The sequence below is a fragment of the Sorex araneus genome, chromosome 2 (assembly GCF_027595985.1).
Source record: "Sorex araneus isolate mSorAra2 chromosome 2, mSorAra2.pri, whole genome shotgun sequence".
NCBI classification, from domain to species: Eukaryota; Metazoa; Chordata; class Mammalia; order Eulipotyphla; family Soricidae; genus Sorex; species Sorex araneus.
The window spans coordinates 227338978-227351187 of record NC_073303.1 but is presented as its reverse complement, the minus strand read 5'-3'; the positions used below and the strand labels follow the sequence as shown (position 1 = coordinate 227351187).

Sequence of the window (12210 nt, the reverse complement as noted above, 5' to 3'; positions counted from 1 at the left end):
TATTAATGATTGAGTTTCATGCACAACACACCAGCACCATGCCCCCATCCAGAGTGTCTGCTTTACTGCACCATTGTCCCAGTGTTCCCTCCCACCCTATCTCTCTCCTTTCCCTTCCTTGTGGTGAGCATTGTACTGAAGACCAGTTCTCAGATTTTGTTATACACCTTTGTTTCTTTATATCCAACACATGAGGTCATTTTGTATTTGTTTCTCTCCTCTGACTAGCTTTACTTAACATGATACTCTCCAGATCCAACCACTTGCAGTAAATTGCATAATTTCATCTCTTTTTTTCTAGCCAAGTGGTATTCCATTGTGTATATAGTATTATAATTTCCTTATCCAGTGGTTTATTCTGGGGCCCTTGGTTTTGTTTCAAAATTCTGACTACTGTAACTAGTGCTGCAACTAATATTGAAGTCCAGATGTCTTTTCTTTCTGTTTTTGGTTGGAGGGATCTCACTCAGCAGTATTCAGAGCTTACTCATGGCTCTGTGCTCAGGAATCACTCCTGATGGTGCTCAAGGGACCATATGTTGTGCCAGAGATTCACATAGGTCAGCCGTGTGTAGGCAAGCGCCCTGCCCACTGTACTATCACTCTGACACAGTGTTTGGAAACTTTTAGGAAGCCCACTTTCCAGCCCTTCTTCCTCTCCCTATGGTCAATGTATTGACCTCCCTAAAGTCAATGCAGGCAAAAAAATTAAAATAAATATAAATTCCAAACATCTTTTTGTTGTTGTTGTTGTTTTGTTTTGGGACTATACCCAGCAGAGCTCAGGGGTTACTCCTGGCTTTATGCTCAGGAATAGCAGGTATGCGGGACTATATGGGACACTGGGGATCAAACCCCGGCCAGCTGCATGTAAGGCAGATACCCTACTTGCTCTACTATCTCTTCAGTCCCCAAGTTCCAGTCTTTGATCAGTCTGTTTTGTTTTTATTTTGGGGGATGGTACACCCAGCAGTGCTTAGGGCTTCCTCCTGGCTCTGCACTTAGGGAACCATATGTGGTGCTGGGGTTTGAGTCACCCTCTTTTGGTGACTCAACCAGCTGCATCTTTTAAAAAATACTGTTTTTATTAAAAAAATTTTTATTACTACTTTTTATTGAATCACCATGAGATAGACCATTGCAAAGCTGTTCACAATTGGGTTTCAGTCATACAATATCCTAACACCTATCTCCCCACCAGTGTACATTCCCACCACCAGTGCCCCCCCATTTCTCTCCCACCATTACCCAACCTCCTTTCTCCCACCTGCCTCTATGGCAGGCACCTTTCTTCTCCTTTTGTGCATTATGGTTTGCAATACAGGTGCTAAGAAGTCATCGTGTTTTTCACGGTGTTCAATATTTTTATCAGGAAGGTACATCTGGAGTAGCTTTTTTTTAACTGGTTGGCAACTTTGGGGTGTGAACATGACTGCCAGGGTTTCCAGCAGTCAGAAAGGTGGGGGGAGGTAGTCCCTACAAAACCCAAGAAAGCCAGGAGATTTCAGTCACAAAATCTATATACCCAAATTTTCAGCAGATTAGCAGATTTATATCTTGGTGAGGGCTGTCCCAAGATAGTGGAGTCCAGCCAAGGGGCATGGCAGCAATTTTGGATTGTGGAAGCAAGTGGCTGCTGGGGCTTTGCTTGGGTGGGCACCGGGCCAACCCTTCCCCCACCACCTGCATCTACCCCCATCTGTTCAGCCTTGTATGAGTCCAAGATTAACTGTGGCTTCTGATCTCTTTTGAGATTTATGTACAGGTCTCTGGAGCAAGGCCAATAAATGAGCTTGTAAGGCTGAGCTGGAGGCGGTTTGTGGGCGTGGTTCCCATATACCTAACTTTTGGCAGTTTTAATTTCTTGGAAACCTTGGTCAGAGTCTGTCCAGAGGCAAAGCAGTGATTTTGGAGTGTCAGAAAGGCCAAGAGAACCATCAGGCTGCTGATGCCCTTGTTCCCTCTACCCCCATGTCCAGATTGACCAGCTGGTGGCGCTGCACCCTCTGGGCCCAGTGGCAGCAGCAGCTGCGGCCCAGCAGAACCAGGACTGAGGCCAGGGCTGCTGCTGTTCATAGCTCAGGCGCTCTGGGTGGGCCTTTAGCCACCATTCTGACAGAACCTGACCAGGGGGTACACACCCCCATCCTTGGTCTCCAGACAGTTGGTGCTCAGGGAAAATTTCCTCCATGATGTACTGCGGGTAGCACTGGTGGCATGGGCTGGTCCAGGAAAGAAATGGTGGCAGTGACACCCTACTGGTGGCGAGTTGCCTGAGCCGGTCTCCCATGGTGGGAGCCCGGTGCCCCCTCAACTCTGGGACCCATGCTCTGTGGTAGTGCCAAGTGGGACATGAAGAACCCTATTAATTCATGCTTCTGCCTCCATGGTGGCCAACTGCCCAGAGCTGTGGTAGCTCCGTCAGCTTTGAAACCTGTACGAGCGCTGTAGCCATCTTCATGAGTTCAATTCTGGCCAGTGCTCCACCCTGGGTGCCAGTTTGATTACACTTAAAGCCACTCTTTTTGAAAGAAAGTATATAAAGGGCACTTATAGTCATTCACGCAGAAATTTTATGATCCCATCAGCCCCATTGTTCAGAGCGCTGAGAGTTGCTGCCACTCTGCCAGCTCTTGTGCCTGATGCCACACCGCTGTCATCTTCTCTCTTCTTGCAAATGTCTTTTCTAAATAGTTTTTTGGCTCTTGGGATAGGTGCCAAGAAGTGGAATTTCTGGGTCATATAAAAGCTCACTTCCTCTCGGGCTGGGGCTGATACCGGCTCACGCTCCGCTGAGATTCGACCCCGGTGGCCATGCTTTTGCACGGCCGCTTTGCTGCTGAATGACCAAGATCCAGAGGCCAGCTACACTACTTCTGGTCCCAGCAAGTGCTTGCAACCATGTCTCTAGACTGTGAACTAAGCCTTTGCCCCACGCCGGCCGAGGAGGGGAAATATTCTTCTTCCTCGATTTTTCTTCCCTTTGTGGGAAGAAGCGGTGTGGCGTCCGCCATATTATGGGACTTTTAAGCAGGTATGAACTCGGTGGCGCGGGAAGGTGGGAAAAAAAAATGTGTTTTGAACTTGAAACAGCGGGACACTCGGGCAGTCCCGGGCCAGGGCTGATACCGGCTTGCACTCCGCCGAGATTCGACCCGGGTGGCCATGCTTTTGCACGGCCGCTTTGTTGCTGAACAACCAAGATCCAGAGGCCAGCTACACTACTTCTGGTCCCAGCAAGTGCTTGTAGCCATGTCTCTAGACTGAGAACTAATCCTCTACCCCAGGAAGGGAGATGATGCAATTTCCAACATAAATCTCCCTGGACTTAATTACTAAAATACAGAAATTCTAAACCACGCGGCTGCTACCGCAGCCACACGACTTCATATCTCTTCATTCTCATCAACGGAAAACTAATTATCAAATGCTTCCTTGTCAGTAGGGTCATATTTTTGGGAGGTAAACTCCAGCAACAATGGTGAGTTGTGTGTTGAAACTCCAACAACAATAGTGAGTTTTGTGTTGAAATATGGAATGCAATCAAGGTAAAGAGAAAATGAAGTGAAATTTATCAGTTATGCAGGTAGGGGTGGAGCGTGGGGGGGTTAGGGGGGTGGGGGTGGGAGGTATACTGGGTTTTTTTTGGTGGTGGAATATGGGCACTGGTGAAAGGACGGATGTTTGATCATTGTATGACTGAGACATAAGCCTGAGTACTTTGTAACTTTCCACATGGTGATTCAATAAAATAAATTTAAAAAAAAGCTCACTTCCTAGTTCTTTTGAGACATGCCTGTAGTTTTCCCAAAAGGGTTAACCAGTTGACATTCCTACCAGCAGTGAATGAGGCTCTCTTTTCTGCCATATTCCCACCAACATTTTTTATTCTTTGTTATGTGTGCCATTCTCACTGGTGTGAAACAATATCTTGTTAATTTTATTTACATTTCCCTGATGTGAAGTGATGCAGAGCATTATTTCATATACCTGTTGTCCACTTTATGTCTTTTTGGAGTAAATTTCTTTTCATCTTTTCCCCCATTTTTTTCCATGAGCTTTATTTTTCTTGTAAAGTTCTACCAGATCAAGCATGGGATTTATAATCCAGTACAAAGGAAGTAAAAAAAATAAGGGGGTGACGTTTATGATGAAAAATCTCAGCAAAATGGGCATCAAAGGAACTTTCCTTAATATAGTCAAAGCCATCTACCATAAGCCCACAGCAAGCATCATTCTCAATGGGGAGAAACTAAAAGCCTTCCCTCTAAGATTGGGCACAAGACAAGGTTGCTCACTTTCACCACTCCTATTCAATATAGTACTAGAAGTACTGGCCATAGCAGTTAGGCAAGAAAAAGATATCAAGGGCATACAAGATAGGAAAGGAAGAGGTCAAACTATCACTATTTGTAGATGATAGGATACTAAGAAAACCCTGAAGACTACAGAAAAGCTCTGAGAAACAATAGCTCTGTATAGTAAAGTGGCAGGCTACAAAATCAACACCCAAAAGCCCTTGGCTTTTATGTACAAATAATGAAAGAGAAGAAAGAGACATTAAAAAACAATCCCGTTCATAATAGTACCTCAGAAAATCAAGAAACTCAGAATCAGCTTAACTAAAGATGTGAAAGACCTATACAAGGAAAATTACAAAACACTACTTCAAGAAATAAAAAAGGGTACTAGGAAATGGAGACACATCCCCTGCTCATGGATAGGGAAGATTAACATTATCAAAATGGCAATACTTCCCAAAGCACTATACAGATTTAATGCAGTCCCTAAAGGATACCCATGACATTTTTTAAATAAATAGAAAACTCCAGAAACTCATATGGAACAATAAACTCCTACGAATAGCTAAAGCAATCCTTAGGGAAAAGAAGATGGGTGGCATCACCTTCCCCAACTTCAAACCGTACTACAAAGCAGTAGTCAATAAAACAGCACGGTATTGGGCTAGAAATAGACCCGCAGACCAATGGAACAGAGTTGAATATTCTGTCACACACTCTCAAATATATGACCACTTAATCTTTGACAAAGGAGCAAGAAATGTGAAGTGGAACAAGGAAAGCCTCTTTAACAAGTGGTGCTGGGAAAACTGGATAGCTACCAGAGTTCAAAAAAATGAACTCTGACCTCTGTCTAATGCCAAGCACAAAAGTCAGATAAAAGTGGATTAAAGACCTCAATATCAGACATGAATCCATAAGGCACATGGAGTAAAATATAGGTAGAACCCTCCACAATATTGAAGCTAAACGCATCTTTAAGGATGCGTTTAAGGATGAAACACCACTGACCAAGCAAGTAGAAACAAACAAACAAATAGTACTACAGCAAACTAAGTAAGAAGCTTCTGCACTTCAAAAGAAATAGTGACTAAAATACAGAGAGAGTCCACAGAATGGGAAAGAGTATTTACCCAATACCCATCTGATAAGGGATTAATATCCAGGATATATAAGACACTAGTAGAATTGTACAAGAAAAAAACCTCCAACCCCATCAGAAAATGAGGAGAAGAAATTAAGAGGCTTCCTTTAGAAAGAGATTCAAATGGCCAAAAGGCACATGAAAAAATGCTCCGCATAGCTAATCATCAGAGAGATACAAATCAAAACAATGATGTGATATCTCACACCACATAGACTAGCATACATTCAAAAGAACAAAAGCAACCAGTGCTGGCATGGATGTGGGGGAAAAGGAACGCTCTTTCACCATTGGTGGGAATGCCAAATGATCCAGCCTTTCTGGAAAACAATATAGACATTCCTTCAAAAACTAGAAATTGAGATGCCATATGACCCCACAATACCTCTTATGGGAATATATCCTGAGGGTGCAAAAAATCACAGTAGAAACGACATCTGTACCTATCTGTTCATTGTAGGACTGTTCACAATAGCCCAAATCTGGAAATAACCTGAGTGCCCAAGAACAGATGACTGGTTAAAGAAACTTTGGTACATCTACACAATGGAATACTATGCAGCTATTAGGAGAGATGAAGTCATGAAATTTGCTTATAAGTGGATAGACATGAAGAGTATCATGCTAAGTGAAATGAGTCAGAAAGAGAGGGATAGACAAGGAAGGACTGCACTCATTTGTGGAGTGTAAAATAACAAAACATGAGACTGATACTCAAGGACAGCAGACACAAGGGTCAGGAGGATTGCTCCATAGTTAGAAGCCTGCCTCATGTGGGGGGAGCTGGGGGGAGAGAAGGCACCTGGAATAGAGAAAGGATCACTAAGAAAATGATGGTTGGAGGGATTGGACCGGATGGGAGATGTGTGCTGAGAGTAAATAAAGGACCAAACATGATAACCTCTCAGCATCTGTATTGCAAGCCATAATGCCCAAAAGTAGAGAGAGAGTATGGGGGAAATTGTCTGCCATGAAGGCAGGGGAGAGTGGGAAAGGGGAAAGGGGAGGTATACTGGGGAGATTGGTATACTGGTGGAGGGGTGTGTGTTTGATCATTGTATGAATATAACTTAAACATGAAAGAAAGCTTGTAACTATCTCATGGTGATTCAACAAAATTTAAAAAATAATAAAAAGGATGTAAGTTTTTTAAAAATGAAGGGGTGAGAGTAAGATTGTGGTAGAATCAGTGAAGTAAAGGTTTTTGTGGAGATCAGATTTTGGAGGGTTGGTAGTAATCAAGGAAAATATACTATAAATAGGTGATAATTAAAACAGATTTTAGAAAGGTTGCAGGTTTGTTTTTCTTTTTAATCTCAAGGTCAAAGGAATGATTTATGGCTAGAAAATTAAATCACTAAAGAGAACATTAAGAGGCCAGGTGTTGGAAGGTTCTGGACAAATGCTGAAATTGCTGGAAATTGTGAGAAAAGTACTGGTTAGGGATAGAGCAACAGTGATCAAGGAGGAGGTAAATCACTACACTAGGAAGGATGATGGGAGGTAGGTAGTCTAATGATAGATTTATTTTAATTTTATTGGGAGGCCTCTTAAGGAATATTGAGGGGGCCTAGGACCAACTCAGTGATTCTTCACCAATTAGGCCAATGGTTCAATGCTAGAGCCCAAGGATGCTGTACTGCTCAGACCCTCTTGTACCAGGGAAGATCAGGAACCCTACTAGTGTTTAGGGGAGCTCAAGTTCTACATCTGGTGGTACTCAGAGGACCATGTAGTGCCAGTGATCAAACCAGGTTGAGATGCATATGGGGTATGTATCTCAACTGCTGTAGTATGTCTTCAATCTGATAGGAGACTTAAGTATTATTGAGAATAGGGAATGATGATCTGAAGATAGCAATGAGAAATGAGGAAGAACTCCATTTCTGGGCTAAGTGATAGGGGAATGTGGCAATTAAAATAGATTTGAGAGAATTGTAGATGAGACAGTACTATTAGGGAAGAGCCAGGGGCCAGTTATTGTAATGTTTGAGGGCTATATTGTTATTGTTTCTATATTAATAATCGTTAAATATTTTTACCTACTATCTCCCTTTGCCCCTAATATTTTTGTCCTTAAATTCTAATTTTGCCTGAGATTATATATCTGCTTGTCTTCTTGGAGCTCTTACTAGCTCTTTTCCAAACTGTTGGCTTGTTTTATTTTTGTTGGCTTTTGGGTCACACTTAGTGGTGCTCAGAGACTATTCCAGGCTCTGTGCTCAGGAGTGACCCTTAGTGGTTCTCTGGGGAACACAGGTGCTAGGGAATTGAACTGGGGTTTGCTATGTGCAAGGCAAGTATCATGCTTCTATTACTATTTCATCAGCTCTTATGATTTTGTTTTCTTTGTGGCGACAGGGGTTGAACTCAGAGTTTCATACCTACAAGGTACATACTACTACTGTCATATCCCTGGATTCTTAGTTTGATTTTTTAGGTTTTTGAGCTATACCTGGAAGTGCTTGGGAGTTACTACTTCCTTGGTGTTTGGGGGTCACTTCCAGTGGTTTTGGGGAACCATACAATTCTGGGGATCAAGCCCAGGTCTTCAGTATGTAAAGCATATGTTCTAGCACTTAGCTTTTTCTGGCCTTGGGGTGTTTTTTTGTCGCTTGTTGTTTCTGGCCTATTTTTATCTTTTAATTCAATAATTATATCTTTGGATGGGGTACGGTGCTGCCAGCAGTTCAACCTGTACCTCAAACTGTTTGTTCAGGGTCTTGACGAAGAAGTCTGACCATCTCATAGGTAAGTGGCCACATGTTCTTTTAATGTCCTGTGGAATCCAGTCAGTAACAGCTCTAGTCCAGTGGTCATCTTCAAATTGCATTATGTGTCTGACCCATTTGATTTTCAACGCCTTGGCAAATGAGACAGCGTCCCTGATTCTTGATCGTTGATGGAAGTTGGAACTCCTGATTCCTTCTCTCACTTGAGTGAAACATGATATTCCAGGCACAGCTCTTTTGATTCCTCTTTAGGAGACCCGAATAGAGTTCTTATCCTGTTTTTGTAGGGCTCAGGTCTCTGATGCATATGTTAGTGCAGGAAGAACGCTTCAGTCAAAAAGATGTGCCTGGAGCTGGAGTTTCTTCGTCCTCTTAACAACTTCTTTGACGCTCTTGAAGGCATTCCACGGCACTCTCTTCCTCCTGCACAGCTCAGGTGCCAGGTCGCTCGTCATGATGAGTTCTCAACCTAGGTACACATAACTGCTGCATTCGGAGATGTTCGTCCCGTTGAGGGCAAATGGAACATTAGGAACTAGTCTGTTTCTCATCAACATTGTCTTCATGAGATTCAGCTGCAGTCTGACCTTTCCACACTCACCGTTGAAGTCGGCCAGCATTTGTGCTGCTTGGCTGATACTTGGTGTCATTAGAATGATGTCATCAGAGAAGCAGAGGTAGTGTAGTTGCCGACCGTCTATCTTCACTCTCATTCCTTCCCATTTTGGTCATCGTATGACATTCTCGAGGATGGCACTGAAGAGTTTCGGTGAAATGGTATCACCCTGCTGAGCCCCTCTCTTTATGTCGATAATCACTTCCATGTAGAATGGTGAGAGCCTGGTGGTGAATCCGTAATACAGCTCACGGAGGAGCGAGATGTACTGAGTTTGAACGCCCTGTTTGGCTAGGGCTTCAATGGCCACTTCAGTCTCAACAGAATCAAAGGCCTTCTTTAAATTAGACAGAGCGGCAACTTGAACTCTCATGAAACCTCAATAAGCTTGGTCACTGTGTGGATATGGTCGACCCTGCTGAATCCTTTTCAGAACCTGGCTTGCTTGCGTGGTTGTCCTTCATCTAGTGTTCTGCCAATCCTATTCAGGATGACTCAAGTGAATAACTTGTAGATTACAGACAATGGGCAGATCAGGAGATAGTTGTTGATGTTGTGGATGTCCCCCTTCTTGTAAAACAGGACGGTCCTGCTGGTTTTCCACTGGGACGAAACCTTGCATTCAGACAGGTAGCATGTGAAGGGTTCTATAAAGAAGTTCTAAAAGAAGACCACACCTATACAAGGTCATTGTCAGTGATTTTAATGCCAAGATAGGACCTAGAAGGTCGCCCAAAGAGCTCCACATCAGGACCAATGGCCTAGAATGGAACGATCAGGGTGAGAGACTGTCTGAGTTCTTTATGTTGACCAAGACCATCCATGGTAACTTGAAGTTCCAGAAGGCCGAGTCTAAACGTTGGGCATGGGAGTCTCCTAGTGGACAGTTCTACAACAAAATTGACAACATCATATACAATTGATGGTTTTGCCTGACCAATGTCGCTGTGGTCCCAAAATTCCAAATGGGATCAGACCACCATCTCCTTCATGCAAAATTCTACTTGACAGAGCAGAGAGAAAGAGCTGCAAGGTTTAAGATGAGAACTCCCAGAACGACCACCAACTGGGACCTCTTTGGCACTATTGGGACAATATGGGAAGATGCTGTCATTGACAACATCAATGAGAAATACGATCGACTGGTTCAGCACCTTCATGATTGTGAAAGGAACGCTGAGAGAGAGAAAGCCACAAAAAGACGTTTGTCTTCGGAAACTCTCGAGCTCATTCACTGATGTGGTTTGGCGCGAGCCTCAGACAATCACAAGCTAACGTCCGAGCTCGAAGAGCTGTGCAGAGAAGTGATAAAGGAAGATCTCGGGCTGGAGCGATAGCACAGCGGGTAGGGGGTTTGCCTTGCATGCAGCTGACCCGGGTTTGATTCCCAGCATCCCATATGGTCCCCCGAGCACTGCCAGGAGTAATTCCTGAGTGCAAAGCCAGGAGTAACCCCTGAGCATTGCTGGGTATGGCCCAAAAGAGCAAAAAATAAAAATAAAATAAAAGGAAGACCTCAAAGAGAGAAGAGCAGCAGTGTTGGCTGATGTGGCAGAAGCTGTGAAAGTATTCTCAATACCCGCCTGTCTTTTGCCAGCTATAAGACCAAGATAACTGCCCTCCAATGTCCTGGTGGATCTATCACATCTTCCAGAAGGGCAATGGGGAATGTCATCCATGACTTCTACTAAGATCTCTTCGATAGACATGTCCACCTGCCCCACATACCAAATTCTGCAAGATGGATTTGTCGTTCCCAGTATTCTCCCTTCCAAAATCCGACACGCCATTTCGTCGGTAAAGAAGCATACAGCACCCGGTCCAGACAAGGTCAGACCCGAACACCTGAAGAATCTGACGCCAGTCCTCGTCAATACACTGGCTTGGTTCTTCACACGCTACCTGTCTGAATGCAAGGTTCAGTCGCAATTGTTATGAATAACCCACTAAAAATAATCAAAAAAAGTTTCTTTAGAGGAAAATGTCTGAGGATTGTTAGATTTCACCCTGGAGCCAGTAAGCCCTTGTATGAGATTACTAACATGTTAAAGGTTGATCCTTGTGTGCTAATATATATATATATATTATATACACACATACATACATATATATATTAATTTTTCCCCCGAGATTGGTTGCCTTCTACTTTACACCCCATCAAATGTGGTGTCTTGGATGAGGCTTGTCCAAGCCTATGGAGACCGGTGTGAGCATGGAGGCAATTGAGTTCTGGAAGTTTTTGGCTGCCAGGGTTCTGATGGGGTGGGTGAGGGATTCACTTGCCCCTCTCTGGGTTGCCCAGATCAGACAGCCTGGCGCAGGGTCCAGAGACATCTCTGCAGCACATTGCTCTTGTCTTACTCTCTCCTGAGAGATTTATTTGAGTCTCATTTTTCTTGTATTTGTTTTCCCTAATTTATGAAACTCATTAACATCTGTCTGTAGCTGCACCAGGATAGGACAAATAGTTTAGCACACATACTTTAACTTTTCATTGTTGTTTGGGTGAGATCACACCTATTGGTGCTCAGGAGGTACTCCATAGGCTTTGTGTTAAAAGGTTGCTTCTGGTGGTGCTCGGGGAATTATGTGGTGCTGGGGACTGAACCAGATCCAGTCACATGTGAAGCAAGCACACTAACCCCTACACTATCTCTTCAGCCTCAGCACACACATGAACCTCTGAATTTCATTGTTCTCCACTGTGTTAAATATGCAATATATATCCCAGATATAAATAGATAAGTATTAAGTTTATAATAATATGTATGATTACGTGTTTTTAGTTTGCAGTTTTTGGACCACACCTGGAGGTGCTCAGGGGCTACTACTTGCTTGGTGCCTAGGGGTTTCTCTCAGTGGTTTTCAGGGAACTGTGGGATGCTGAGGTTTGTACCCAGTCCTCCTACATGCAAAGAATGAGTTCCAAACCTTTAACTATTTCTCTGGCTCTATTATACTTAACTTTTGTTTTATGCTGGGGGGGTTCATCTTCTCTGCTCTGAAAGCATCTCTCTGCGACATTACCTCGTCCCCTGAAAACGTATGCCTGCGCCAAATTCATCTTCACTTATTTCTTGGTCAGGAGCTCCTCCGGCTGCAGAGCAGATAACTGTTGTGGTGCTGAAACAACCAGAGGCACTTAATAGATGAGAGCCTCAGCAGCTTGGCTACCTCATGTACCCTGAACACTTTGCTTATTCTAAGCCTATTCATAGCTTTCAAACAAGCACCATTTCCTGAGACATCAACATAGCAGCCAAATTCACTGGGGCTGGGGCTGCCACAGTAGGCTTGGCTGGATCTGTGGCTGGGTTAAGGACTGTTTGAAGAGCCGCTGCCGGTCTTCTCTACAGGTGCGTCCAACCTTGCGCTTCTGCCCTGCATGGCCCCAACACTGGCTACCCGGACAGAGCC

The 12210-nt window shown here is 43.9% G+C and overlaps 1 pseudogene; it reads left to right on the top strand.

Moving 5' to 3' along the window:
• Nucleotides 1-12210, top strand: part of LOC101558833 (ATP synthase F(0) complex subunit C2, mitochondrial-like) — a 49927-nt pseudogene that overhangs the window by 16247 nt on the left and 21470 nt on the right.